Source organism: Aphelocoma coerulescens, chromosome 9, assembly GCF_041296385.1.
Source record: "Aphelocoma coerulescens isolate FSJ_1873_10779 chromosome 9, UR_Acoe_1.0, whole genome shotgun sequence".
Classification (NCBI taxonomy): domain Eukaryota; kingdom Metazoa; phylum Chordata; class Aves; order Passeriformes; family Corvidae; genus Aphelocoma; species Aphelocoma coerulescens.
This window is the reverse complement of record NC_091023.1, coordinates 4,647,270-4,675,037: the sequence shown is the minus strand read 5'-3', so window position 1 is coordinate 4,675,037 and position 27,768 is coordinate 4,647,270. Positions and strand designations below refer to the sequence as shown.

The window sequence follows — 27,768 nt, the reverse complement described above, 5'->3', positions numbered from 1 at the left end:
CATTGCAGAACTGTAGGGACACGATGTCACAGCTTGCATCCCTCCAGAGGAACGTCACAGTGAAATAATTCTGTGCGCACCTTTTTAACTGCATGGCTACCTGTTTTACATAGTGCTTCCTCTGCATATTTTAAGCCAGATTAAGGGGTTTTTTCTTTGCATCCTGCATTACTGTTAAATGGATTTAATCTGCTGTTCTGTTGCTCTAACAGGTAACATCCTGATTATTTTTTTTTTCAAAGTCTCCCGACCACCGAAGCATCTTCAAGATACAGAAGGAATTTATTCTGCTTGGGAAGCAAAGGTTAAGAGACTCCCCATTGATCAGAAAGTTCCTTCTATTAATCACTAAAGGATCACCTGATTCAGCACAGCTCTGTTAGTGGCAACACTCTGAGCACCTTTCCAAAGACTAGAAAGGCTGACAGTCTTGGAAAATTAGCCAAAGCTGATAAGCAGAGTTCTCTCAAAGAAAAGAAACCTTATGAATAGCTGCTACACAGCTGTGGCACCTCTACTTGAGAATAATTATGTGGGAAATCACTGCCTTTCTGCTAACTCCTCATGACAATCCAATGTATTGAACGATTTTGAACCCCCTTGAAAATACCTTACAGGGTCTCAGGTGGGTAAACGGTTCAACACAGAACATTAACCTTTCTAATAATAAAGTATCACTCTTCATTTAAAGATAATCTCGATAAATTATTTTCTTTTGTTGCACTCAAAACTCAAGGCCTAATTCTGGAAGATCTAAGGATATATTAAATAATTACTACAGAACGCTGACATTGTGCAGTAAATCCTCTGGTAACTCTTAGAAATAAACTTTCACCAAGAACGTATTTTGCAGCATTTTTTTTTAAACCAGTTGCTTTATAAAATCCCCACCACATGTCTTGCCAAATGATAAATGAACAGCTATGAAGGGAGGAAAGACTGACAGCCAAAACAAGTGGTGTTTTAGGGAAATTACCTGACTGGATACTTGTTTTGATTAGCCCCATCAATAAGGCCCTCTAAATACTTAAAAACATCCCTGAAAAAGGATTAAAATCTGACTTTCTTCTAGAAGACAAGCCTGCAACTGTGTGTAAGTGACAGACACACAGACTTGTTCTCCATCGGGAATTCCAGAGCACAGAGCTCTTGGGCATAGAAAGAGAACACAAAACGTACACCTGTCATCATATTTTTAAGATGCCTTAATATAAAAAGCCTTAAATAACCTCTGTTATGAAATTAGAAGGAAGTTATTTTCTATTTTCTGATAGAAAATTCCCTGCTTTTGAAGGCATTTTGGAAAATGACTACAACTTGACAGTAGAAACCTTCCTGTGAAGCTGTATGCTCCTTCCCATGGATGTAAAATCTCTATTGCTCTTCACACAATTTTACCTAGGAAAAAATGGTCTGATCTTTCCATGCAAATGAATATTTGAATTGAATTCACTTAAGCCTTTCCAGACATACTCACAAGTTGCATTTGTCCAATTCTGTACCTAAAGGCATCAGACATTTTCACTAGTCAAAATTTGTTTGAAACAACTTCAAAACCTGAGAGGTGTTGGCTCATTTTAATTTAGCCTCTAAGCTAAAACTGAAGACAGAAGAAAAATGTCCTAGAAGGTATTAAGCTTCAAAATACCAGTGATTTAAAATTAATTTATCCTATCTTCCCAAATTATAATTTAAATTACAATATTGTACTTCTAAATGCTAGTCAAATTTTAAAGCAATTCTTCCTGAGCAGAAAGTCCCTTTGGTATGCGAAGGAACGTACAGCGACTTGGCTTAGCTGGGCACTTTTGCTACAGAACTCACAGGTTTTTGGGTTCTATTTCCCCGTTTTCCTGATGTTCCAGGCTAGGTGGAACCATGGAATTGCAGTGCCCCTCTGCAGTCCAGGAGAGAGGCTGCACCCACGGCTTCTGTCAGCAGAACGGCTCCACACCGTTCACTCACGTCCTGCCACTGCCATACAGATAACAGCTACTGCCTTTGCCTTTCTACCAAAACCCACATGCCCATCACACACCAGAAAGTGTCTTCCAGTCCCATCCTCCACCTTCCCTCGGCTCCATTTGACCTGTGCTTTTTTGGACTCGCAGGACTGCAGTGATGCTGTGGATGCCACAGTGACAGAATCCCACGTGGACAAAGCACTAACACATAATGACTTGTGTCAGTAAGCCCTGTCCCTTGGAGGGATTTTCAGTGGTGAATCAACATTATTGCAACTAGTCTAGACTTAGGGAAGACCTGGGACATGAAAATTATGTGGAAATCTACAGGCATTCATTGGGATTTGGGCACCAATAATGTTGCGCTGGGTACAATAAAATATATCCACAAATATATTCACCAACACCAATTCAGAACAGCCAGCACTTGGCTCCACCTCCACAGACTATTCTAGTTAATATTTTTGAATTCAACAGCAAATATTTAAATATAGATGCAAATAAATTTAACTGACTCAATATGCAGTGGGCTGGTATTTTCAAAGCACCTGGAAAACTAAACTGTGCTCCTCACACAGAGGCTGAGAAGTTTTGAGAAAAATCTCTCCCACTTTTAATACCATGCTCACAGCAATCTCCCTATGTTTCAAAATAATTTCCAAAGCTCCTTGAGGGTCAGCATATTAGCTGTGAGGTTTAGTATATTAACTGTGAGATTCTGGCCTGAAAAACATTTGAAGCAAGTTTATTGTAAGTGGCCTGTCATGTTTTTGAAGTATATTCGAACCACTGTCCCTTGTACTTGAAAAATGAAATTATTAAAATATATATATATTTTTAATAGTTGTCAATTCACTTAAAATATCAATCACATTTTCAAATCTGTTAATGAATATTTAGTTGGCATGAATAATTGTCATTAAGTACAGAGAATTGAAAAACAGGGTAAATGTTGTTTACCAAAACTGCTTTCCATGACATCATCTGCATTGCTGAACAGCGAAGAAAAACCCTCGATATTCCCACGACCAATTCTCTGCTATTCTTAAACAACTGCAGACAACATTTTGCCTTTATCTGTTAATTCAGGTCAAAGCATTTAATGGTTATTTTGAAGGGCACATGATGACTCACCTTATATTTGAGATAATAAAATAGTATTTCTGAGTATCTCACCCAAATTCCACCACCTCTGACTAACAGCAGTGATTCACAGTGAGGAGCATCAGGAAATGCTCAGTTCTGGCCTCTCACCATCCCATTCACAGTCCATAACCACATTCTCCCTCTGATGTGCTCCAGGCCATAGTGAACCTGTCCATAGTGACACCTAAAAATGCCATTTCAAAGGACTACAGTTCATAGAAGGGAACTGCACTCTACACCTACAGACAGGGTTTTGTACAAAAGTCTGAAAGCAATGGACACATCTGAGCTAGAGGTTTTAGTTATTTTAGCACAAAACTGCTTTGCCCTGTAACTGGGCTAAAGGAAATAAGAGCAAGCACACACAGGGAAGGTGCCTGCTACAGGGAGCTTCTGAAACCTAAATCAAATGAGGTGGAAGCTGGGATCCATTGCATAAGTAGTGTACACGTTTTTGCTTAGATTTCTCCTAGCAGCTTTACGTGGAGAGTAAGGCCAGTAATTTCAGTAGCCACTAATCCCTGATACCCATGACAAAAACATGAACCACATCTTTGCAGGCACAAGGGGAGGCAGGGCACACAAAACTGATGAATATATTTTCAACAGCCTTTTATGATGGACCAGAGAGGCAGCTTGCCAAAAAATGCACATACCACACAGCATAAGTACCTATTTAGGATATTTAAAATACCATCTGCCTTCAAATAAAGTGGATTTAAGTAAAGCTGTGCAGCATAGGATGTCTGTTCCAGGAAAAACTTATCTAAAAGCCAGCAGCTACCAGACCAGATGAGATCAAAGGTCAGCTGTGCTTCTGCATGATGCAGAACCAAAGGCAGCTTTCAAAGGGACTGGGGATGGGTCAATCTAGAAATACAGCAGGATATCAAGACAAATTTCTGGGATATTTCTTTCTCCCAAGCAATACAAGTAACAGTCCATGAGTTTAATTCATTGATACTCAAGATTCTCAAGTTTGAATGTTCAGCTTATCTGAAAGTGTAGCTATAACTAGAGCTTCATAAATTTACATCAGGCAAAAGATGCATCTTTCTCTAATGAGCCTAGGAAAATGTAGCTACAACCTTTTAAACTGCCAGAACAAAGTCTTTGGGACTCTGCCAGTAAACTGCTAGTAAGAAATGATCACTTTTAATACACAACTAACCCCTTCCATTCCAACCCAACCTTTTCCAGCACTGCACTCCAGCATCCTGTACTCAGGAAGAGGCCTCGGTGGCATCTGACCAGGCAATTGAGACAGAAAAATTAGGCTGCAAAGTCACAAAGACATAAACAGTGGGAGTGGGTGACTCCAAACTGTCCTGCTCTGCCTCCCCCTGTGAGAAGCCCTTTGTAAGCCCACAGTTTTCGATCCTTCTTAAATCATTCCCCTCATGCTTGTTTCATCAGTTCTTCTTCACACTTGTAAATGTTGTCCACAATTCCTTACAAATGAAGAATACACACTTGCATGTAATTAAGATCTAATCACTCAAAGACATAAACCAGGAATTAATTTCACTGGCATACACATTTCAACAGCAACAGGCAGCTTCAGGGAACCTCTGGGATCCCCTGCATTGATCTGTATGCAAACATGGTCACAAAGGCTTGGCACCTAGAAAAGCAGAACAGATGGGATACACATCCAGATTAAGTGATTTCAAGGAATACTGGCACAGAGCAAAGAACTAAGCACAGATCTTGCAAGTCCCAAGTGCACATCTTTTGCACAAGATCATTTATTCTCTGTCAACAGAAACTTCTGTGTGAACCAAACCCAAAAAATGAAAGACAAATATCAGCCTGTAACTCAGGTCCTGGACGACAAATACAAGGTGTGATTTTATTTCTTAAAATAAAATATTAATTACACAGGTTATTTAAAGCTAAACCAAACTCTTAAAAGAACTAGTAAAGCAATTACTGGGTTATAGAAATAGCCCATCCAGTAACTGTTCTGCAAAAACTGTGGTTGAACCACACCCACACAATTTCTCTCTGGAACATTTTCTTCCCTGAGCTAATGTTTCACCAAAAATTCCTGAAGTTTTGGAAAGTTTAGTATCTTAGCTGAAATTCAAGCTTCCACAATATCCTTCATATAAAATCCACATCTGTCTGTATTTGCATCCAGATTCCAGGTAACCTTATTCAGTAACCTCAGGACACCTTGATATGCCATCTGATTCTGTGGTAAAAAACATCAGGTGCTACACATCCACCCATTGCTGGTCTTCTCTCCCACTCATCTCCCGCATAAGGTGAGATGAGCAGGCACATGTTGATTAAAAGAATTTCATCTTGAGACTACTTAACAAGAATTTTTCATTTCTAACACCTTGTTCATCTGCTGCAGAGCCTGGTTCTGCCACTCTCACTCCTACTGATTTTTTTTCCTGCAGAACAGTCCCATCTATTTCAATGAGACTATTTGCAGAATAAAAGATTACTCAGTGAGAAGAAGCCCAAAACATATCTGAACACATAAGGGTTCTTGTATCTGTCAAAACATTTTTCAACAATTCCTTCCCGTAAGCTTTGGGAGCAGTGATCACCCAAGGCATGTAAATCAGCAGGAAACAAGTCAGTCCTTGCTATTCATTACTAGACAAGTCTACTTCCAGCAACAGAAACACAGTGCCACAGAACACTGGGCCATTAGAGAATAAGGCCAGCTCTTTGAACATTTCAGATTTGACTAATTCTTCCACTGACATCTTTCTTAAAGACACCTTTTCTACTAATGTGCCTTAACTATTAAAAAAAAAGAAACTAATACAAGGAAAAATCCGTGGATTAATGTTAAGCCCTTTTTTTCTGCTATTATGATTAAATCTTCCTTTTCCTCCCATATCTTGCAGGCAGTCTTCCAATTTTTTGCCTGTGCAGTCGTGCTACAGAGCTTCTTTAATTCCCCCTGTGGCACAGAGCAACACACACACAGAGCACACAGCCAGGGCAGTAACAGCACACTGGGGGGAAACAACTGTCTCCTTCATCCACCCACTGATGTATGTTTGTACACATTTTATTGATGCCATCAATGTTCTGTGCACTTAACCAGTGTCTGTGCAAAGGTGGGATAGGGAAAGCAGCAGGACACATGCAGTTTAAGAGATGGATTACACATAAGCAGTAGCTTAAGTACTCCCCTCCCTTAAGATACTCACTTGCATCTTGGAGTGATAAGAATATGTTGAACAATTGGTGTGGTTTCATAGCAGAACTCAAACGATTTTACACAGTGCATCTACGGCCCCATAAAGTCTTCCTGAAGTTTTTACAATGTTTACATGAATATTTAACATTCAGCAATGGAACACTGTTTTACAACTTTCCTACTTGACTTAGTGCTTGCTGTTTTATTTTGGCTACTATATTGCTGGTAGTTTTTATTTGCATAAAGTTGCTTCACTAAAGAAATAAAGATATATTTCAACTGAAACAGCTTGGAATAGGAATAATTTTTCTCTTTCTTCTGCCTTACTTCCTTAAAAAAAAAGAAAAATCTCGAATTGCTTGAAAACAGAAGCAAAGAAAGAGACAGATTCCTGGTAAGAAACAAGCCTTGTAAGAAGCACTTTAGGTAAATATACTTCAGGGCTACCTTTCATATTGAAAGTTAAGGTAATTATGGTGTAATGAATACATACAATATAATGAATTATTAGGTACCTAAACTGTTTCTTAAACTGCAGTGATAATCTTCTACAGCTAGGTTGCTAATAATTATCTGTGCAATACTATCCTTATCTGCTGTGTCTGGATACCCCTTTAGTACCCTCAAGAATAAGGCAGCTATCAGACTTGCATCTTCCTGAAGGGGCAGGATGTGGACACAACTGATTTATTAAGTCCCAGTATTTAGAACTTGAACTGAAGTAAGCCCTCTATTAATAATAGAAATTAAATCCTTCATAAGTTTAAGACTTAACTGTTTGTAGTTTGGGGGTTTTTTTAACATTTCTCCACATTTATCTGCACTCACCTTGACCTGCTATTTCCAATAGCATGGAAACCAAACTTAAACTCACAGTGCATAAGCTGCATAACCCCAACACAGAATATTCTACATCTCCTCATAAAAGAAATCCCCAAATCTACTGGCTGTCATCCACAAACAGTTCTGGTAACAACTACATGCAATGGCAAAAATGCTCTGGCAAGAGGGGTCTAAACTATTATCCCTCTGGCATTGTGGCAAGCAGGAATAACATTAAATGATTCTAAGTCTTCTCTACACAGCACCCATGGCTTGGTCACACCAGCAAGAACAGGTTAAGGAGAAGGAAGCCACCTCCATCTTCCTCTCCTCCTCCCCTGCTCTCAGTACAACATCTATCTCTGAGGATTGACAGTTCCTCTGTAGTCAACAATGGACCTAAATATGTAAACAATTTACTTTAATACTCTTCTTGTAGAGGATTTTCCCAAATCTAAGAATGTTCATTGAAACACAAGCTGGAAAGAGCCACCCCCATTGATTCATTTATACATTTCATTACAGCCTTTGGACCCAAATCTCAGGTGAATGAGCCTTCCCTCATGTCACCTGTGTCACCCTTTCAGAGGCTAGTCTCATCTTTTGAGAGAATTTCTTTTCCATGATCAGTGCTCGGTTTTTGGAGGGGCTGGCAGATAAGAAAGACCATCCTCTCTATGCTACCTTTGCTTACCAATAATTTGAAACATCTGATTCTTCCCAACATCAAATATGCACCACAGAGAGAAGCACAAGGCAGAAATATGGGAAATATAAACCTACCATGCAATAATACTATCAAGAATGTATTTAAACCCACATATAACTGCATCTTGTTGGTATAACACAAACTCACTTTTTCTCCTGTTATTTCATCATTTACCTCAGACTGGACAGGATCTTTCTGAGAGAAGCAATGAGATGTTCCCAGAATGCAGCTCCCTAGTCATCTTCAACTTGTTTCAATGCCACCAGGTACAAAACCCCCAAGAAAGCTGAATCTGTTTAGAAAATGGAAAGGGAGAGGTCAGCTTAGCTGCATTACTCTTTTGTACTTTGGAAGTGGTTAATGGATTTGCTGGAGCTGTTTACAGAAATGCTTAACTGTAAGCAAGTATTAAAGTATCTTAAGAAAGTGCAAAATTCTAACTGATCAGAAATCCAAATATTAATCCTGTGGTAAGGACAGAAACAATGCTGTGGAATTCAGTGGGTTTAATTTTAACCCAGTGATTTTGAAAGCATGAAAGACACTGCCAGGCAAGAGGATCTAGCACATCACTGTCCTAAACCAGGGACATTTTTAATTAGCTGCAGCCAGGTATAGGGGAGAGGAAATCAACTTGACCAATGTACCAGGTGATGGAGAATGTACCCTCCAGGAGCATTCAGAATATTGCATGCTGAACAGTCCCAAATAGCAGCTAAAGATCATCCAGAGCTTCTTGAAGGCAAAATACAAGCAAAATACAGGTCATTCTAATAATTGCTGCATGCATTAGGCCATTGGGTAAATAATACTACTGACAAACCTTCCTCCTCCTGCTCATAAATGACAAGATAACCTGAAACAAAAGAGGTTTGACAGTCTTGTAATATCAATTACACATGAAAAATATATCTTTGCAACTGTTTCTCCTTATGTAATGCATTATTAACACTTCTGGCATGTTCCCTGTAACAAGATGGAGAAATAATTTAATAAGACTGATGGAAGCAAGAAAAACAGTAAGTCTCTTACACACAGAAGTTAAAGGTTGCCGCTCTGATTTGCTGCTCAAAATGTTTAAGAGGATTTCAAATGAGTTCCAGTTTTTGCACATGAATACTATTGCTCTGCAGAACCCACATATTTATATAGATTTAGCTTCAGGCACAAGTACTTAAAGATACAGTAAGAGATGGTGATCATCATATAATACGAAATAAAGTTAAATTAAAAGCTGGCCCAATGCATTTTTAATATTGATATGTTATAATAAAGCACCCATGGGATTTACCAAAGAGATCTGTAGGGAAAATCCCAGAAGAACTCTGTGTGGTATTTATGAACTAGGACACTCAACAACTGATCATCAGTGATTACTACAGGTGTACTTAAGGCCAACAAGAACCTGTTGTCCTCCTGCACTACAGGAACTCATTCATGGACTAGAGTTCACACTGACACTGATAAAAAGCAGTAACTTTTCCAGCTGATGAAAAAAAGGTGGCAGAGCCAACTCAGAAAGGTTTCCAACAGTGAAACACGGTGCACTGCACCAGCCTGCTGTGAGGGCACTCCCAGCTGCTGGGGCTTTTACCCAAAGACCTCCAGTTTGAGTGCTGGGTAGAGGAGTAGGATGGCGTGCACAAGGCAGGCAGGGGGCACCAAGCCAACCCTGACGGATTTGGGATGGTACAGCATTCCCACATGGGAGCCCCTCTCTGCCACTTCACCATCCTGCAGCACCTAGAGGACTGAAACACCTCATGGACACTTTTCGTTCTCCTATACCACTCATTATCCTCATTCCCCTTCTCTCAACAACCCAGAATATTATAGATGTCGGCCATGCTCTCCTCACTTGGCCTCTCCATGAAGCAAAGGGACCTTGGCATTTCCCCTCTCCTCCACACAGGCTGTTTAAGAGTGCTGAGCTCCCCTGTTTACACCTTGTCAGCTCCAATACACCCCTGGGAGGAATTCTGTGCCCTCTTCTGTTCCCTTCAAGTTGTGCATTCCAGGAGTGGCATATTACATTCTCTAGTCTTCTCACAAGTAACTCCTAACCTTCTATTATTCTTTTGCATGCTACCCAACCACTGAGCTGACACTGTAAGAATTACCCCAAATTATTCAAAAATCGCTTTCATAAGCAACAATAGCTAATTTAAAACCCATCAACACATACAGCTAGTCAGGACCGTTTTCCTCCAGTTTTGAGTTTCATCTGGCATTGTATAGTTCCTTCATGGTATTTTCTACAACTCTTGACACTCACAGCATCAGTGTCATTTCAACACTCCGGAATAACTCCGAATGTTTCTTCCCTACTTCAGTAATTTTTCCAGGTCAGTTATGAGCACAGTGAATGCTATAACTCTTAGTTCCACTAGTAATGAAATCTGGCAGTAATAACTGTAACTCTCTGGGGAGGTTAACCTGTTTATTTACAATGGATATCTAGATGACATTATTCTGTCAATGCTGATTCTGTAACAGCCTGGATACTTTAGAAGACTTCAGAGAAAAGACTTTCGGAAATACAAACACCACATCAAGCAGATCATTGTTCTCAATCTGCTCCTTCAAAGAGCTCTAACAGAACAACAATACTTCATCTTCCTTTGCAAAGAGGTAATGATTTTTTTCTACTGATATTATATTCATTCATAACCAAGGAATGTTATCATTTTCACTATTCATAAAAATATGTGTTGGCTTAATAGAAGTTGCCAAAGGTGGCACCTTTGAAAAAGGATACAATCTCTTCTATCACTGGAACACTGTGATGAAAGCTCTATGCTAAGCACAGAATGACTCTCCTATTTGCATAATCTAATAAACAGAGACTGTTCCTTGAAATAAAGTGAAACTTCTTAGAAAAGAGGAAGTGTAGTGAAGAAGGCTCTTGATAACAGTACATCTGGATTTTACAATGTACTGAATGACGTTCTTGGTTCTGCAGTGCAGTCCATGGCTTGCTAAAGTGATAAAACACTCTCCAAGGTGCAGGTCATAGTCCCAGCTTTTACAACACCCCATTGAGCTCGCTTTGGGCTGGTCAGCAATGTGTCCAAGCCTTGCATCTGCTGGATTTACACAGCTCCAGCTCTGTCAAATCAAATGCACCTAAATCACATTCTCATCATGCAGGAAAATTCTGTTCAACTCCCAGTCACTCATCATAACCTGTTACACTCCAGATCTAGCTACCAGATAAACCTGGACAAGTGCTGCATGAGCTTCTCCCAGTTAGTCATCCATGTTCCAGCATTTGCCACAAGTAAAATGCGTCATTGTTGGTGTTACCATTTTTCACAGAAACAATGTAATTTGCCCTCCTACAACAAACTACTGCACCACTCCTCTGGTTACCATTTATGCCTAATATCAGGATGTACAATACTATAACCTGCAGGAAATGCACAGTTTAGTGCCTGCACTAGTGTTTCAGACTAGTGCCCTTTAATCAATGGCTAAAGGAACAGAAGTGTTCCTACTGATTATTACAGACATGCTTTTAAAGGGCTCACAATACTTCTCTTTTAATAAAAAAAATGTTCCAGACATTTGTTCTGACTCATTTCCAAGAGCAGTCCTAAAATAGGATCTGAGTACACTTAATTGTGTTCAGGACACTGGCAGGAGGAATGACAATAATATGAAAAAATTAACACACAGCTTAGATCAATCATTACTCAATTTTCTGAGCTGGTGTTTTCCATGTGCCATGGGCTGAGTAGCAACCAACTTCATTAAGCTAAAATGGATCTTTAGTAAAGCAACTATTAGCAGAGCAGCTGCAGCCTTGTGTCCCTGACACGTGCAGAGGGGGTGATTTTCAGATAACCCTTCCATTCTTCAGCTTCTGCTTCTTCCCAAATTAACCATGGCCAAAAAGGACAAAGTGCTAAAGAGGATTCTGCAGGGTCTCCCTATTTCTACCATGAAAAATACACCTAAATTCTTTTTTCATCAACTCTTCATGATAGTTAGTTCCAACCTCAGAGAAAGGATAAGCAACACCCTCACTCCTCCAGTAGAGACCCTATTTCCAGTAGTAATATTTCTTACCCTAGTTGTAGCTGGCTTTTTAAACCAGGGACTGAAATACAGAGCATCAGCACAAGGGTGATGTAATTAATGTTTCTCTTTCTGTTAAATCAAGGTTCAACCCAATGCTTCTTGAAAAGCCTTAAAACCGCAGCAGCTCTTTGCTTGTTTTTGATCTCCCTGCAAGAGAGTGACCACTACCAGATTCATTAAACACAGCTTGATGATTGCCCCCTGCCCAGGCTTTTTCAGCACACTGCATCTGCAGTGAGCTCACGTTAATCCTGCCATTCCTCCCGCTGTGCAAACAGCTCTGTCTGCTGGGAGTGTGCTAATCAGGCTCCATAGGGCCGAGCACACGCCATAAACACGTCACAACAGCAGGCTGAATTCACCAATTTGCTTTCCATTCCTGCTGTTCTCTTCCTCTTCTGACTTCCAGCTCCTGTTTCCATTTGAAACAAAACAGTTTTTCTAGCAAGAACAGGTATATCTTAGGAAAAAAAAACTCCTAAACACTCAAAACCAAAACAAAACCAACTGATTCTTTGCTGAGCATTCCCATGTTTTAGAAACACCTGGTTTTGAAACTAGTAGCAGCCCAAAAGCACCAGTACCATGTTCCTCCTCTCCATTGAAACACCAACATTTGCAGTACTTTCCAAACCTCTGTGGCAGTGCTTGGCCTCTAGGCCTTTTGTTTCCTAGCTCTGGTGATTTTTAGTTAGCTCTGGTGGTTTTTAGTTAGCACTGGCACACTCAGCTTCTTCACATCCTCCAGCCATCCTCCTCATGTATCTGCTGAGCACAAATTCAACCTCTGAAGTCACCACAAAACACTCAGTCAACCCCAATCACTCAAGTTTTTGTCAATATTCACACTGGATGCAGCACATTCACTCTCTTTGATAATCACTGGGGAAAAAGAAAGTTAAAGGTTTACCTCAAAGCCAAACAAAATCTTTAAAGGACAGGATCCCATTCTCTCATAAGAAACAAAAAAAGCTACAGGCTCCAAGTTATGCCACTAATAGCTTCCCCAAACACAGGAAACCTTGGTCCTGCAAGCTCATTACAACCTACAATTGTCAAGGAAATGCAAGCACACCTGTATGGAATGGTACTCAGTCAGGCATGCCCAAGGTTAACCACCACAAGGAATTCTCTTTTCAAAGTGAAATGCATTAAAGAGGCCACGGGGTAGCTGGTTTTAATTTGAAAAACTACCACATATGACTTCACCAGTGATCTACAGAGCAATACTAAGTGCCTGGAGCAACCAAAGTGTTTGGAGAATTTAGCTACAAAAGGGACAAACCTAAGGACATGGGACATCCAGGCTGCCAAGGGTTCTGCTGCTGCCATATTTTTGGGGATGGCCACAGCCAGCCTTCCCACCATGCTCTTTCCACGACAGGGACACACATTCCCTGTGTTCTTCTCCCAGATGCTTCTCAGATCGGTGATGGAATCACCGTGCTCTGCCAGGATGACAACCTCCTGCTAGCCTGGCCTTTCCCTGCAGCTGTCAGAGCTTTAACTGAGGAGACATGCAGTGAGAAAACTTTCAATGCTCAACAGTTTGTGAGGGACAACCCCATAAATACTGGATGCTTTTAACATGACCACTTGGCCCGTGATCAGCTCAAGCAGACTGCAGAGCCTCTTACAGAGAGAACAGAGTGCTCCCCCCAGCACAGCTCAGGTACTGGGCACCAGCAGCAGCACCCGCACCAGGAGGCTGCCAGGGCTGGTGTGTAGGGCACCAGGACTGCCCCAGTCTGGTCACAGCTGCTTCCAGCCAGGCCAGTAAGAGCCCAGAGCCTCAGCCAAGGAGAGCAGAGCAAGGCCCACGTGTGGGAAGGGGTCTGTGCTTCCATTCCCTACACAGAGTGGCTGGAGCACACGGTCTGAGAGACAGCACCACAGGGCCCCACTGGGTGAGTCTCCTGAAAAGGGTCTACTGTCAAGTCAGTCCTGAATTCTGAACCCAATGCCAGAGAAAGAGCTTTAGAAGTGCATTTCTCCTCTTAAACAAATGATAAAAGATAACCAGCATAAGTCAGAAAAGTACCTTGCAAACAGATGAAACAGTCCAGCCTTCCTCCACTGTGTTTTTTAAATCATTTTATTGTAGGGAAATGGGAGATCCCATTTCAGAGCATCACCTTCCCTGGCACTGCTTATTGTTAACAAGCATATGCATGGCTTACTGAGGACTCCTCTATTCCAGCCCACAGATCACAATTTTCCCTCCCAAAACAGGAGCTGTTAATGTAAAAAAGAACATCCTGCGTTTTCCATCCTTTCTATAATGTCAACAACCATTTGTGTATCTTCTGCTCTCTGTTTTGCACTTACCTGAGTGCTTTCCTCAGACACACAAGTGGAAAACAGCCCCAACAGTGTAGTTCCTTAAAACCATAGCTGGATTTGCATAGCTTTAAATATTCTATACTCCTACCAAAGAACACAGGCCACCCGTGTTTAAAGAAACTCACTAAGCACAGAGCATGATCAAATTCCTACAGTTTACAAGCATATGCTGATTAGTTCTCCTACAGTTTGCCAAAAAGAAGTGTTGAGACTGGTAGGGGAGGATTGACAGCAACATCTACAACAGCTACATCCACTGCCAGCATTTCAGAGTCAGTTCAGTAAGCACTTCAAAAGATGCAACTTTGTTGCACAAATAAATGAGTGACACATTTTCCGTGTTAAAAGCTGAGGAAAGCAGTGTCAAGACAGAAACGCAAATATCTGACTTTTCAAAGACTGTATGTTTTTTAGCAAACTAAACCAAGGATGAATTACCCATTTTGCAGAGAAATACAATGACAGAGATGTTAGCAAGACATTTCAATTGTTACAAAGAAGTGAAAGCATGTTTAAGTTTCTTCTAGCCAGTAGTCTGAAACCTCAATGAGCATTTTGTTAAGAACTTTGTTGATTTTTCTGCCACTGCTTAAGTGAAAAAGCAGATAAAGACAGAGTTTTCTAGCAACTGTGCTCATAAAACTTCATACAGCCCTCCTTTATCAACTTCATATGTACACAGGTAGGTGTTCCATGCCCAAAATGGAATAGATACGTATTTGTTGCAATAAATAGCATTACTAGGGACTCAGGGTAAGATTTCAGAATTCTTCAAAATCATCAAGTTGGAAACTTTCCCCTGCCTTGAAAAACCCCATACCTTGATAAATGGTACCATCTTCTAATCTTGCTGATACCAATCTCCTTAAGCTGAGGTCTGCAGCAACTAGGTAGTATGGAAGGTAAAACCTTCCCTGTGCCTTTTTCTTTTCCAGCTGAATTTCCTAGTATGAAATCCAAATACAATCCACCTCTGCTAGAAAAATATAATTGGACTTGAGCTCACTCCACAGACTAAAAGAGCCTTCTGACAGGAATTTTTTCAGGTCATTCCATCCCAGAGCAATTTTCCCTATTTAGGCAGAAAATTAATTTATTAAGAATCAGAAATAAGCCTTGATTTGATGACATTTACTTCTCCCTGTTACAAATCTGGAAGTGTTAAAAGCACAGGCATTCACAGATAATGTGATGCTAAGGAGTCCTCAGGACTCTTCAGCTGTACCTGCCTGTGGGACAGTCACTTAACCCTCTTTTATTCTCATCATTTTGAAATTCCTACCTCTAAAGAGCTTGCTTTCCTCCTAAGTGTACAAAAAAAGTACAAAATTGCTTCCATAAAGAAAAAAAGACAGGTCACTGTCATAGGAGACTGCCTTGAGGAGGGAACAGAAGGCTCCATGTGCAGACTGAACCCACTTAGGGAAGTCTGCTGCCTGCCTGGGGCTCAGGTTAAAGATGTGACAAGAAAGCTTCCCAGCCTGGCACGGCCCTCAGACCATCACCCACTATTGATGTTTCAGGTGGACACCAATGAAGGTGCAACAAGAAATCCAAGGGTGATCGAGGGAGACCTCAGCCCTGGCTCCCCAAGGAGATCCCAGCTCACTGGAGGTTGGCAAAGGTGATGTCCATCAAGAAGGAAGCCCAGAGGGAGGATCCAGGGCACTACAGGCCTGTCTGTCTGACCTCAATGCAGGGGAAGGTCTTTTCCAACCTCAACAATTCTATGATTCTAAATGCTTGACAGGAAGGGAAACTGGTTTTGTCTGAAAAAATTAATAGTGACTTGAGTAATTCAGTCAAGGAGGAAACCCTACTACAGAAATTACATAACCAAATAACAGCAAGTGAATTGTAACTCTCTGGAATACAGGTTTATTTACTACATGTTGCAAACTTCAGACTTATCTTTGGGACACATTGGGAAAGATTCATAATGTGTTTAATTATCTAACTGCCAGCTCTTGAAAACTGAGGATAATAGTGATTCCCATAATTTATTTAAATAAAGGTTTAGTCAGTTCAGGTAAAGCCCACTGATGTGTCAAGCAAGCCATCTTCTCTCTCCACCACTCTGAAAAGGAAGCACTTCTGTGACCCAGGGTATGACTTTACATTTGCTGTGTACCTTGAGGCTCACCCACTTTTCCTGACTTTTCTTTCTGGGCACTTCAGAGTAGTATGTGCAAGTAGGTTATGAGCAACTTGGACTGTAAAAGCCATCTTCATACAATAGAACCAGATACTGAAAAGATGAACAATGTCTTTCTTACCACAGTGGGCCTATTGTAACAGCCAGCAGGCTCTGACCTCTCAGACAGAGCCTTCCTCTAACAGCAGAGCTGTCACTCGGTTTCCTTAAATTCAGAAAGCTGAGCAACTATCACAATGTAGTATATTAATAGCAAAACTCTGATAGCACAGCTGTGCCACAGTGAAGAGTGCAGAAGCTTTAAACTCTAGCTTCCTTAAATACAACACTCAATATATGCTGCACTATAATTAATGGCCTCATCTGCTTACAAATGTGTCACAACTATTTTTGCAACTAATCTCTCAAATCCAAGAAAAATAGATGTTCTGTACATAGAGATACTCTGGCTGGTATCTTTGGGTTCATAAGTATCACTAACACTCCATCATTACCAGTGGAGCTTCAAGTAGTAGATCTGCATGTTCACCTGAGAAATTTCTCTGTTGCAAATTTCCTTACCAGATGCTGCATATATACTTGGATGTAGATAAGGCTGAATTTAACAATAAAGGTGTTTAATAAAAAATACCAACTAAGTATCTCCCCAAGGAGGCTGCTCTAGAGATCAGGCCTGTCTTGCCTGCAGCAGGGAAAGATGGACCAAAAATAAGACAGGATCTCTTGAGAAGAGACCTTGTTCCCTGTTCCTGTTCCTCACACATGTGACAAGGCCACAGCATCATAAGCAGCCTGCACAGAGGAAAATCAGGTTTGACCAAGGGACAGTTTTGTTTTAGTTTATTCTGATCCCCACAGGAAAGACCCTGAACACATGATGAGAATAACAAGTAGTTCAGAGAACAGAGTAAGAACTGAGATGTTGCTGGCATGTCCTTCCTCCAGCTTCTCTCAGGGAGCCAGCAGTCAGAGACAGAGCACTCAAGGCACAGGGCAGTGTAAATCCCAGGGCACCACACACCTCTAGCCACACATCTGTGTGTGACCTGAGCAGGTCACTTGCCCCCTGATGCAGACTCTTGCAGAGAATTTTTTTCAGCAAAGTATTGTCTGTGCTCCTATGAGTGATTCACACCTGATTCTGCTTTGATAATCCCACCATGCTATCTGGTCCTTTTCCTTCTTGCAAGGCACTTGATCCTGTATCCATGCTGCATTTATATCTTGAGTGTGCTTTCCTTTAAGAAGGAAATGTACCTGGGTGTAAAGGTACCTTAGCAAAGCAAAGCTTTGAAACACATACCTTAAGAGAATATTGGAGTACAGAGCAACACTAAGACAAACCTATAATATTCCTAATTCAATCTCTCCAATTGCTCTGTAATCTTGCAAAATGTCTAAGCTACAATCTACTTCAAGATAGGCCAAGAAGCCTAAAATTCTTACTGGATGGATATTCCATCAGCAAGAGACATAGGAAATGAATGGGAATCTTTTCTTGATAATACCATGCATTTGTTCCACAGAATTAACTTTGTTTCAGTAACTCTCCAGTTCAACTGCCTCAAGGGAATACTTATTTTTAGCACTTTGAATCAAGGCCATTTGTTTAGCATTCTATGTTACTGAAAAAACCAAGCTGAAGAACAGTGAATACCTCAAATTTTGCTCATCTGAGCTGCTGCCTTAGGAAAAAAAAAAAAAAAGGACAAAACCAGGGTAACATACATCCTCAAAAATTACCACAGATACACTTGAATTCCAGGCCATACTGTGAGCTACATATGTGCTACACACATGTTCTTTTGTAAAGACAAGTAGAAGTCATGGATCTGTTGCAAGTGTCCTGTCACACACGGCAGCTCTGCAGGCCTCAGCCCCTGGCTGTGGTGTTACAATATGTTGGCAACAGGATAATGCAGACCCCTTACTCACCGTGTGTTAAAGGTGCTCTCCCCCTCTGAGGTTACTTTGTGCGTGCTTCACATAGGAGAGATCTTTCCTCATACTGCCAAACTAGAGAAGATAATTTTTGCAATACTGAGTAAGGTACCTCTGACAAAGAAAGGTAGCACCTATGTAAACATGCAGTCAGGCCTGAGTAAGCACACTCATGGCTAAGCATCCCAGAGAAAGCAGATGAGCTGTTCAGGGGCAGACAAACAATCCTTAGGAATGGAGAAATCATCCGCAAAAACATCTCCTGGTGATCTCACTCTTTGATTGCTCCCTGGGGAGAACAAGTCAGGAGTTAAAATTCCATATGCTATTTTCAGTAAGTGTACAGCCAAATCAGCAGCTGCTTTTCTTCTAGATACAATTTCTTTGCATTACTAGGTCTTTACAGAGACTGAGAATCTTACATTCACCTACAAAGAGAGCTCAAGGCCAAACTTTCCAGCATAGGGACTAGACTTCAGGCTAGTTGAGAAATGAGATTCCCCTAACCCCTCCCTCCTTACCAGTACTCTTGTATTACTTCCACTACTGTAAGTTAATAAACACATTTTATATTTGCATGAAATATGTAATTGTATACACCCAAGTTTAGAACAATGCCTCCTACATAAAATCCCCAAATCAAACCAAAACCACTCATGCCAAGTACACAGCTACACTTCCTTTCCTTAGTATGGACATAGTCACATAAATGTAACCATCCGAGGGATGTTTATAATTACAAATTACTTGTATATTTATGCAATTGCTCTGCCATAGCTGCAATTTTTACCTATAACCATAACAGAATTGATTTTGATTATTATGGAAGTCAAACAATCAAAAAGCTAGACTAAAACACTGAAAAAACAACTGAAAAAATTGTGCCAAACCTGCTAACTGGAAGCATCATCAGTGGAGTAATTAATGCTTTAATTTCATAGAACCATAAAATGGTTTGCCTTGGAAGGAACCTTAAAGACCATCCCGTTCCAATCGCCCTGCCATGTGCAGGACACCTTCCACTATCCCAGGTTGCTCCAAGTCCTGTCCAATCTGGCCTTGAACACTTCCAGGGGTGGGGCAGCCACAGCTTCTCTGGGCAACCTGTGCCAGGGCCTCACCACCCCCAAGAGGCCCATACAGTCTGATGGAACAAACCAAAGTAGCATTTACAGTAATACTATTTCTGCTGAAAACAGAAGTTGTTCCAAACACACTACAGGAACACAAGCAAGAATTACAGAAACACACAGCTGAAGAAAAAAACCCCAACATTAAACCAAAACAGCATCAGGCAAACATGAAACCTGTAGAAGAAAAAACTTCAGATGCAGTCACACTTGGAGCAAGAGGCAAAGCAAAGCTAGGGAGAGATCAGCATTCGATCTTCAAATTATGTTTGAAATGTAATGGAAATGGTCTCCAGGGGATCCCAGTCAGATAGAGGGAAGTCTCAAGCTCACAGCAGAGCTCTAAGCCACTCTTGCCAGGGGGATTGAGCTGCTTAAGCACTGGCTCTCTGACACCACAGCAGCATTCTTCATTCCACCCCTGCAGAACAGTGACAGACTATAAACTTCCCAGGGGATTTGCCACACCTCCGTGTGAGGGCTGACTGCTCTGCCTTCCTCCCTCTGAACCTGCAGGAGCTGGGCCAGAGAGAGAGAGAGGGTTGGTGTGACAACAGCAGCCTTGGGAAGTCAAGGGGAGGATGTGGTGTGGTGGGGTACAGGCTTGGTACCAGACACCCCAAGCTAGAAACAACTTACCAGTGGTCAGTTTAAGGGCAAACAAAAAAAAATACACATCAGCAGCTGGACAAAACCATAATTAGGGGTAACCAAGTGAAGAAAGAAACAGCACCTAATATGTGCAAAGCACACATACAATAATTTGGATCTAACCCAGCGCTGTGGATTGGTGAAGGAAGAGAAAGGTTTAAAAATATCTCAGAAAACAAATAAAACCCATACAGAATCTATCCTAGAGGGAGGAGGGAAAGGAAAACAAAGCAACACAACACGAGATTTTATTCCTCCTGGCAAGGGATTCCAGCACTGCTATAACTATCCCAACTTCCTGACCCAGAGGAGCAGTGGATTGGGGAGCACAACACCCAGAAGAAGAGCCAGGGACAGGGAGGTGTGTGTATCACAGCTGCAACTGCATTGTTATTTTCTTCTGCATCAGTTAGCTCTACACTAACAACAATTTGACTCTCAAGATTCGCTTACAATAACAAAATTCCTTGTCTTTACTTGGAAGGTGGGGATTTCTCTGTGCCCATAAACAAGATTTTGAGCATTAGGTAGAAACAGTGGAAGTCTTTGATAGTAACAAGTAAAAGAACAAGCCAAATCAATCCCTCTTTGCAACTGTTTTGCAATTTCCACTATGAAGCCAGAGTTGGTCATAGCATTTTCTTCTTTTCAGAAGTGTGTCATTGAAAGCAACTGTGATATCCTCTCTAGCCTCACATCATTCTAAACCAGTGTAGACAAAACCTTTCCCAAACTCCTTTCAATTTGCTATGAGGTTGGAGAAATTTTCTTAGAAAGAAGGATGAATATATACCAGCTTTGTCAAATGACAAGATGGGAAAATATCAGTGAAGCATATAAAAACAATAAAGAAATTTAGGCTGGCCCAAAGGTACAGCTAGAAGGGAGAAAGGAGAATGGATAGCAAGCAAAACTCCTTGATGAATGGAAAGCATTTGGCACCCTCAAGAAAACTGCTGTCATCCCTGTTCCTCGAGAGTTTTGAAATTAGACTCATTAAAAGAGAACCATCTTGCACTGGCAAAGAAACAAATTACATGGTCTATCCTCTCTATTCCTGATTTCTATTTCTCTGAAGTATTGCATTGAGACATTGAACTAATATAGCTTGTGTTCACTGAAGGCTGGCAATTTTCTGCTTTGCTGCTACACTGCTTGCAGCTTCAACATGAATTCTACCTCTGCTGTACTCACAGGGAGGAGAACTGGGACCTGCTCCACATCAGCATTAGAAAATACTGAAACATTCTGGCTCCCACTCAAAGTGCTGTGCTGTCACCACTTGACTGGTCAGAGTTCAACAGTCATGAGCCATAAATTTACAGCTCAAGCTTAGACTTCAAACATTTCCTTTAGTTTACCTGTGTAAAATCTAAGCTGTTTGCTACAGAATCAAAGTGCCAGAAGGACTCTCCTGCTCAGTAGAGACAGTAGCAACTGTTCCATTGATCAAAAGTCCCAGGAAAAACTTTACTGCTGAGTTTTGACAAGTGGTATGTACAGATAAACTTACACTTTTAAGCAGCAAAAAGCCTCACCATCACGATCAAGCGGTTTATAGCACACAAGTGTGTCCAGCACCTTTTGCCAGAGATGAGATATGAAACAGTGGTTTAGAGTGCCAGCTTTACTCCCATCTGCCCAGCACAGCTGGTCCAGTGGGCACAGTGCAGCAGGAAAACTCATGCCAGCACCCACCCAGACAAGAGTTACCTGTCAAACCCAGCAGTACAAACCCCACAGCTGCCAACTGAAGGTTCCTGTGCCAGTCCTGCACACATTTAGCACAAGCCCATGCCAAGGCTCTGTAGCCACAAGCCCATTACTACTGTTTATTGTGCCAGCAGATTCAGCACTCCTAGCAAACCTACTGGAGTTACCGAGCTGGCTTCCCTTTGATGCACTGGCATATTCTAGCTTCCTTTCTTGTGCCTTCCTCAACCTTGCTGCCTGAGCCTGTGTGATAACAGATTTTCAGGAAAGTGCAATAGTCAATGCCAGCTGAAATTAACCTTATTGTTTAATTATACGGCAGCTTTAGCTATTCCTTAGACAAGAAATTGTAATTTAAGATTTCTCTACAGAAATCTTATCTCACAAACCACGCATTGGCATGGAAGATCCATCATTAAAGTAACCAAAAAAAGAAGGTCCAATAAAATCATGAGCTACATTTTCTGCATAAATGATCATTGACTAAGTTATCATCTGCTAATTCACCCAGCTAATTCAGAGGTCTCTACTAAACATGTAAAATGGCCTCTTTGGTGGAGAAGGATAAAGGATAAAGGAGCACTGGCATGGCAAAGAACTTCAGAATTGGAAACAATTCAAAACTCTTGAGAGCATCTCTTAACTCCAGTTTCTTCCTTTAATAGCTACAGGATCAGGTTTTGCTTAAGAACAAAACAATATTTCTTGATGAAATTGGAGGTAGCAGCTGAGATACACTAAGCTGGATTTAATAACCCATAACAATTAAAGAATTTTATTTATTTAATACAATTCCATTTTAATAAAAACCCATTTCTTTATAATAGGCATAATTTAAATCTTCATATTTGCTATGCTTGAAAAAAAAATTGTAAAAATTGTGGCAGATGTATCAACCCAAAAGGTTACCACTAATGAATCTGTTGAAAAAGCAGTTTAGCACCATTTACTGCCACCATGACAAACATGACAGGTCTGCAAATGAACACGTTGGATACCTAATGTTAACATCCATGTTCTGTCAGGTCCTCCTGGGACTGATCAAAATGTAGCTCTGATTGCTGTGACTAATAAATAATCCAGGCTAATAAAATTGCTGTATCTTGTAATTATGACAGTGTGAAGACTATCTTAATTATAGCTGTTTCAGAGCCTCATCCATCAATCAGTGACAAGCAACATGTCTAAAGGTTCACAAGAGGAGCAGACCCAGTGCCCAGCCAAAGAATTGCAGAGATGATCAACAATGCTCAGGAATGCTCCCTCTGCTTCATAGCATGAATCAATATCAAATTTTTCAGTGCAAAATATGCTCAGACTTAGCTTCCAGTTGTTCATAGTGTGAACTACCCTTGTTGGGATGGACACAGCAACCTTCCATAGTGTTTGGAAAGATAGGAAACAGTTACTGGGATACACAACTGCTGTTCCAATTTGAGCCTTTTAGCACTGGAAAAGCAACTGCAAGGCCGAGTATTATCCTGCTTGCAGAGATACTGCACCCTGTGATGTCTCTGATCCAGACACAGGCCTGACATCTCAACAGCCAAAAGCTTACTCATAAATGCATGTTTTCACACCTGAAAGGGTCAGCCCTGGACCTGCTCTGTTAGCCATGTAAATTAAGAGAAAACCACAGTATTCAGGCTTTGGAAGATTTCTCTGAAAACAGAATGAATGGTACCAACAATCACCTCCTCCAGTTTTCATCCAAAATAAATGTATTCATGGCATTGCACTAGAGGTTCTCAGTTTGAGCTGATACTGGAAAAATCTCACAACATATTAAGAAGTTATCTGTGAGGTGGAGGGACAGTTTTACATGCCATTGTTCTGAAACCCCAAGCTTACTGTAGTCTTTTCCACCAATTCTAATACTCTTGGAATTCAGTGAAACTTTTATGTTCATGGAATGGTAGTTACAGGGAAATAAACTGTCCCTTCTCCGTGTGGGATACAACAGCTAAACAGCAGCTTTTCTCTTTCATTTCTGTAAGCATGTTCTCAAGTCACACTTCTCAATAGTGCAAATGCACTAGAAGCAGAGTTCAAGCACTGTTTACTGCCACTAAGAGCTGGAAAAGAGGAAAGGTGTCTCTCCCCCCTTTCCTGGCCCTACACAGGTGACTGGGTGTTGATAGAGCAGTGGCATCATTGTACTTAATTGTTAGTTTTAAAAGTTTTGCTATTCCAGTGCTAATATTATAAATCCCTCCAGAGGATTGAACAAAGTTTCTAATAACAAAATGATGAAAGGGGAGTCTCTACTTCTGCAATAAAGCACAGACTGCAGGAAAAATCAACATATTAAGTTCTAAAACCCAGGGTAACATTACCATGCACACCAATACACAGCACAAGCTCCTGAGCGTGAGGGCAATACAAAAACCAAACCTACTTCATTACCTGCTTGTCAAAGCCAGAAACCAATACAAAAAAATGGAGATTTCAAGACACAGGTGCAGGAACACTGACCTCAGCAGGAGACTGAATGGCAGGAAGGCACCAAGACTGCAGAGATCTAAGGCTGGACAGGCAAACTGCTTCACTTTCATTATCATCCAAGGAGGAAAAGCAGAAAAAAAACCAGATAAAAAACTGTAGCACACTCCAGCAGGGTAGTGAAGGTCAAACTCAGCAAGAGACAATGCATTCTAATGCATATTTTTCCCAACTCTTCGAAGATTAGATTCAGCACATCTTTAAATCCCACCAATATATTAAACTGCTCCGAAAAAAGAATTTATCAGACATAAAAACTGTAGAAATATCTTATTTTGTCCTGGCAGAGCTTCTCAAGTGCAAATATCAAACGAAGTCTTAGGACAGGTAGCTATAACCAGAAAAAAAAGTTATCCCATGGAACTATCACTGCAAGGAAACAGAGTTAACAGTCAATTCTATTCCCACAAGAAACAAAAAAATTTTCTTATTTGTATTGACACACGAGTACTAAATCTTCTGTTAATGATCAGACATGCTCATTTAACAGCTAACATAGCTAAAAGGATGGACTCCTATGCCAGTGGATTAGAACATCCTCTTAATGTCAGATGAATGAGGGGCTACATACATTTATTCACCTCATGTGTGTGGGTTTAGACAGTACAGCTGCTCAGCTGCCCACATTGTCCTTCCAAGGGCAGTGCTCAGCACCTTGCAAAACCAGACCCCGAGCAAATCCAGAAAGGTAGATACCCATAAAATGAACAGTAAAGGGCTGAAAACAGTGTTAAACAATCATGCAATACAGAAAAAGCCAAACCAAACAACAAAAAAAACCCATAGCCCCAGAGGCACAAAAATGAATTCCCATGCTTTTACTGTTCTTGTCTTTGCTCCATGAGATGTGGGGTGGAGGGCCAGGAATTATGTGCAGGCAAGAGCTATGATAAAGTGTCCTTGCACTGGGACATGTGTCCCCTGTACTGCTGTGTGCAACACACCTCTGGCTGTAAACCTACTACAACAGACACTTCAGAATGGGAGGGGAAAGAACTGAGTCTCAGGTACTAGTGCACTGCCCCTTTTCCAAGTGTTTGTGAGGAATATGCACAGACCGAGCCTTTTTCAGGCCTTAGGACACTGCAGAAGGCAAGGACTGGAACTCAGTTCGTGAAGTTCCATTATTAAGTCAATTAACATTTAAATAGTTCCTTTTTATTACTCTAGAACAGACAGGAAAATTCTGGTGCAGGAAAATTCTGCTTTTTCAGCTGCCAGTTTTTTCCTCCTTTAATGCACTAATGCATATTTTACCTGCAGATATCACAGTTAAAACACAGTGTAACTAAAGAAAAGAATATCAAGAACTTGTGAAACCAACATTTCTACTTCTTAAACAAAACCTGAAAATTTTCCAGATTATATTCCAGTAAAATTGATGCCTTCCAAGGATAAGTCTGCAGAAGAGGGCATAAAAATGATTAGTGCATGGGAGCACACCGTGAGCGTAAGAGCTGATAATGCCACCCCCCAACAAAGAACCCCAACAACTTTAAGTTGCATGCAGTACACACAGTATTCCCAGCTGTTAACCTATCTATAAAATATGCTGTAGGTCTTCCAAGTCACAGACTGTGAAGATGGACAGAAGGAAAGAGGGAAAGTGTGAGGCAATGGCGCAAATGACCACATCATATAATTTATTTTATTTCTCTGTGACTATGCTCAAACAACTTGAACCTAGAGTGACTTCTGTAGACGACACACCACTCCAAAGCTCCCAGGCAGACAGCTATCTACTTACCCCCACACTGAGCATATTCTGCCATTTCAGCATTTAGTTATTTCAATCTTCTCTTAATAATTTCAGCCTTTACCACAATCTCCCTTCAGGGTAGGACCATGTTCAGAGCAGCTATGAAACAAACAATTACTTTCATACTGAACTGCTTTAATCTCTTTCAATTTTTCCTCCTTCACTACAGCACAGGTCTTCAACTGTTAGTTCTTGGTTTAAAAGCAGAGAGCCTTGTCAGATAATTAGCAAAAGGTCTACCTGAGGGCTTTCCTGGGTAATTTACAGCTTGACTGACCTATAAAGAATTACAGGGAAATAAGTCTGTGGTACCTAAAAGTAATGGCTGTTTGTTCAGTTCAGCACTATTTAATTACTCTCCCTTTAGTTCAAAGCAAAAAGGAAATAATTTATTCTACAAAACACTTCATGAGCTAATTTAAAATAATTGACTTTGAAAGAAACTGTGAGGTCGAAAAATGTGAAATTTTTAGTATATTAAAAAGCAATACTAACAAAAAAACCCCACCCCTCTTCTGTTTTACAGACATAGGACAGTATCCCCTCTAAGTAGGGTACAGGACTCCAGTGAGTACATGAGGTGAATGAAACAAAAATAAATGGCATTATGGCTTAAAATATTGATAGGGTTGTACCTAACACGTGGCTATTTGGGACAGCCATCCTCGTTGGAACCCATTATGTAGTTACTGACAGTCATAAAGGAAGCCTCAAACTGATTCAGGATGTCACATACTTCCACAAGAACGTTTTTGAATGAGTTTAACCTCGAAGCGAACGAGTTTTGAACCTCAAAGAGTTTAAAAACATAAAACTATTTTAAATTTAAAAAGCATCTTTCCCCATTTCTATGACAATTAGCAAATTAAGAAAATATATACTGACATTTGGCCTGTGTGCATTAAAAACCCTTCCTTCTGTATTGCAGGCCCTGAACCTTAAGAGACCATTTGGGGGAGAGGGCTTACAGTGAGATACTGAGCACTGTCCAGTTTCTGGTGTTCTTTTCCTCTTTTATTGTTGGCCAAGAGATACTGCTTGAAGAGCACAGAATAAAACTGCAGCTGCATTGGAAACAGGTGCATGTATACGTGTGTGTGTATATATATATATACACACACACACAAATCAGGCCAGTGAGGTGAACTCAAAATGTAAATTTTAAAAGTAAATTCGACAATAAGAAATTGTAATACAGGATTCCTTAGCCCGTATTGTGATGATTTTATTGCAAAGAAATACATTCTATAAAGGCATTTGATATGATTCCAGAGTGATATAAATGCTGCATCTAGCCCCATAATGGCCATTCTACACAGCAACTCTGAGCTCAGACTGAGCAGAGCAAGAGGGAGAATAATACAATATATAGCTAATGCAAGAGATATAGATGCCTACCAGGAACAAGATCTTGTCTTTAATTTGCAAGCTATACTAACTCTGCAGTCACTCTAGTTTTGAAACATACTTTATGTCCCCAAAACCAAAGCACTCATGGTGTGTACTAGGGAAACAAAAATACTCTGTTATTCAAGCTGAATTTTTGAGCTACCATCTGGACAGAGATGCTCTGTCCAGACTTCATTTCCTAACAAATTCATTTTGCCCATTTGGTTGACATACTTCTCCCTTTTCGTGCAATTTGAATAACATAGTTTAACCCAGAAACATTTTTTAAAAG

At 40.7% G+C, this 27,768-nt stretch overlaps 1 protein-coding gene across 15 annotated transcripts in view; it reads right to left on the bottom strand.

Annotated features, from left to right (window-relative positions):
* FAM168B (family with sequence similarity 168 member B) overlaps positions 1 to 27,768 on the bottom strand; it is a 528,280-nt gene that overhangs the window by 263,961 nt on the left and 236,551 nt on the right. For 14 of the 15 annotated variants that reach the window (XM_069024330.1, XM_069024319.1, XM_069024321.1 and 11 more), the window contains one exon: positions 7,985 to 8,102. The exons of the other annotated variant lie outside the window; for it this stretch is intronic. The gene's annotated coding sequence lies outside the window, so the exon portion shown is untranslated. The remainder of the gene's footprint in view (positions 1 to 7,984; positions 8,103 to 27,768) is intronic. 15 annotated transcript variants of the gene reach the window in all.